This window comes from Myxocyprinus asiaticus, chromosome 6 (genome assembly GCF_019703515.2).
Source record: "Myxocyprinus asiaticus isolate MX2 ecotype Aquarium Trade chromosome 6, UBuf_Myxa_2, whole genome shotgun sequence".
NCBI lineage: Eukaryota > Metazoa > Chordata > Actinopteri > Cypriniformes > Catostomidae > Myxocyprinus > Myxocyprinus asiaticus.
The window spans coordinates 22,426,530-22,429,431 of NC_059349.1; the positions used below are offsets into that span (position 1 = coordinate 22,426,530).

Genomic DNA, 2,902 nt, shown 5'->3' on the forward strand with positions numbered 1-2,902 from the left:
AAAAAAAAAAAAAAAAAAAAAAAACATCGTTTATATGTTAAAAATATATTCCATTTTAATTTTTTCGATTATTTGTCTTTATCTTATTTATGTATACATTTTGGATGGTTTATACATATTTTTTTATATATTTTATTTTATTTGTTTATTTTTTTCCTTCACCTGCTATGTGTGTGCCGGTGAGTGTGTGCATGTGTGCGCGGGTATGAGTGAGTGTGCGCGGGTGTGAGTGAGTGCGTGGGTGTGTGTGAGTGAGTGTGTGTGCGCGCGGGTGTGTGTGCGCGCGCGGGTGTGTGTGTGCGCGGGTGTGAGTGAGTGCGCGGGTGTGAGTGAGTGAGTGAATGTGTGTGTGTGTGCGCGCGCGGGGGTGTGTGAGTGAGTGCGTGTGTGTGTGAAAGAGAGAGAGAGAGAGTGCGCGCGGGTGTGAGTGAGTGTGTGCAGATGTGTGTGAGTGAGTATGTGCGTGTTTGTGTGCGCGCGGATGTGTGTGAGTGAGTGAGTGAGTGAGTGCGGGTGTGTGTGTGAGTGAGTGCGTGTGTGTGCGCGAGTGCGTGTGTGTGTGAGTGAGCGTGTGTGTGCGCGAGTGCGTGTGTGTGTGAGTGAGCGTGTGTGTGCGCGCGGGTGTGTGTGAGTGAGTGAGTGAGTGAGTGAGTGAGTGAGTGCGTGTGCGGGTGTGTGTAAGTGAGTGCGTGTGTGTGCGCGAGTGTGTGTGTGTGTGAGTGAGTGTGTGCGCGCGCTATGCATGTTGTAACGTCTCACCCATTTCTGTGTTTTTTTCTGCATTGTGACTGATTTATATATTGTATTTGACAAATTTAAAAAGTTGCTCTTTTTTAGACTTTCCCATTCATATTCAGTAAGTTACTAAGTGTAGCGTTTCAACAATTAGTGTAATATATTATTATTATTATTTCTTATATTGGAACTAGACTCCACTCCAGAAATCCTAATTCTTTATGGTTAAATAGCAACAATAACTTTAGCGCCTGTTGAAAAAAACAAAACAAAAAACAAACACCTTAGACTGGTTTAACTTGTTGGAAACTATGGATATTTTGTTTATGCCCAAAGGGAATGTCAGGATTTCTCTGCATTCTCAAGTTTGTATTTTACATAAGACAAGATGTTACATAATGTTGAATTAATTCAATCACTTTTACTCTGATCTGTATAAATCTCATGTCATGTTATGTTCAAATGCAGCTGAAAGGGGACTCGTGTACCGCATACATATACTGAAATAGAGGAACAATGAGAAAACTCCTCTAAACCTTATTTTCCACATCTCTTGTGATTATCCCCACACGCCTCCAGAGATCAGCATCCGTTCCAGCCACTTATCGACGAAACAGTGCCAGGACCTGAGAAACAGTTTACTGGACAGCAAACTGAAAACATCTCTGACTTGATCAAAACATCGAGCTGCCTTTTAGCACAGATCAGACCAGAATTTAAAGAAGAAACCTGGAAAGTGTTACTACATTTAGATCATATGAGATCCAAAGAAATACATCAAACTGATTGAAAAATGGACTTCAGTTGTGTTTCACTGGGAGACTCTTTACAGTGAAGCTGATATTGATTCTGCTGCAAGGAACAAAGAAAATTATTAAAGTATGAGTTCAAATTAATATAGAATATATTGGTAAAAGTGAAAATCTTTACGTTCCCAGTCAATTTGTTTCTCAGATTTTTTTTTCTTTTTTGTTTCTTCTCTAAAACCATTTGTAATGTAACAAATGTTGGTTTAATAAGGTTCCATTTGTTAGCATTAGTTAACATCATTAGTTGACATGAACTATCAATGAGCAATACTTTAACAGCATTTATTAATCTTGGTTAATATTAGTTAAAACATATACTAATATGTTTTAAAAATCAAAAGTAGTATTAGTTAACATTAGTGAATGCATTATGAACTAACATGAACTAACAATGAACAACTGTATTTTTATTAACTAACATTATGATTAATAAATGCTGTAAACAATATATTGTTCATTGTTTGTGCATGATACCTAATTCATTAACTAATGAAAACTTATTGTAAAGTTTTACACAAATGCTTTTAGAACACTATAGCACATTTTTGCTAAACACATATGTTTGATCCAATTCAAATTTAATTTCTAGCTAACTGATATTGTTTCTTTTATCATTGTTTCATGTATTCATTCATTTTTATGACACAAATCTGCCTCTATAGGAATACATCCATCTTCAGAAGACTATGAAAGTTGATGTTGATTCTTCAGGGAAACGCTGCAAAGAAAAGATGATGAGTGTCCTGTGTGAGATCCCACAATCAGAGGAGAAGATAATGTAAGGCCAAGAACACCGTTAAACCTTTGCATTCTTCATGCAACAATTCTTTTCACATTAGTAATTTTTATGTACTCTTCTGTCCATTGTTTAAATTTCAGTTCTCCACTCCCTTTTTTTTTTTTTTTTTTTTTCAGGATGTCATCATTTGGAGTGAAAGACATTTTATCACGCGAGGACCTCAAAAGAGAGTTTGATCTTGTTGGGTTAACTGAGCTTTACAGCCAGTTTGTGCCCTCACTCGTCCTAACAGGACGTACAGCGCCACTGTGTAACATAAACTCTCTCCACTAGATGGAGTCTGACTCATTGTCTATCTTCATCTCTTTGATGGATTCCCATTAACAATTTTCTTCAAAACATATAAAGCAAGATATACGTTCAAATATGTACTGTACAAATAGATCATATACACTTCCGGTCAAAAGTTTTGAAACACTTGACTGAAATGTTCTCATGATCTTAAAAATGTTTTGATCTGAAGGTGTATGCTTAAATATTAAAAATAAAAATGTGTAGTTAAAAATATAATTGTGCCACCATATTAATTTATTTCATTATAAAACTAAAATGTAATTAA

The 2,902-nt window shown here is 36.2% G+C and overlaps 1 pseudogene; it reads left to right on the forward strand.

Moving 5' to 3' along the window:
- Positions 1–205: 205 nt before the first annotated feature.
- Positions 206–2,616, forward strand: LOC127442700 (RWD domain-containing protein 3-like; annotated as a pseudogene).
- The last annotated feature ends 286 nt before the right edge of the window (positions 2,617–2,902 follow it).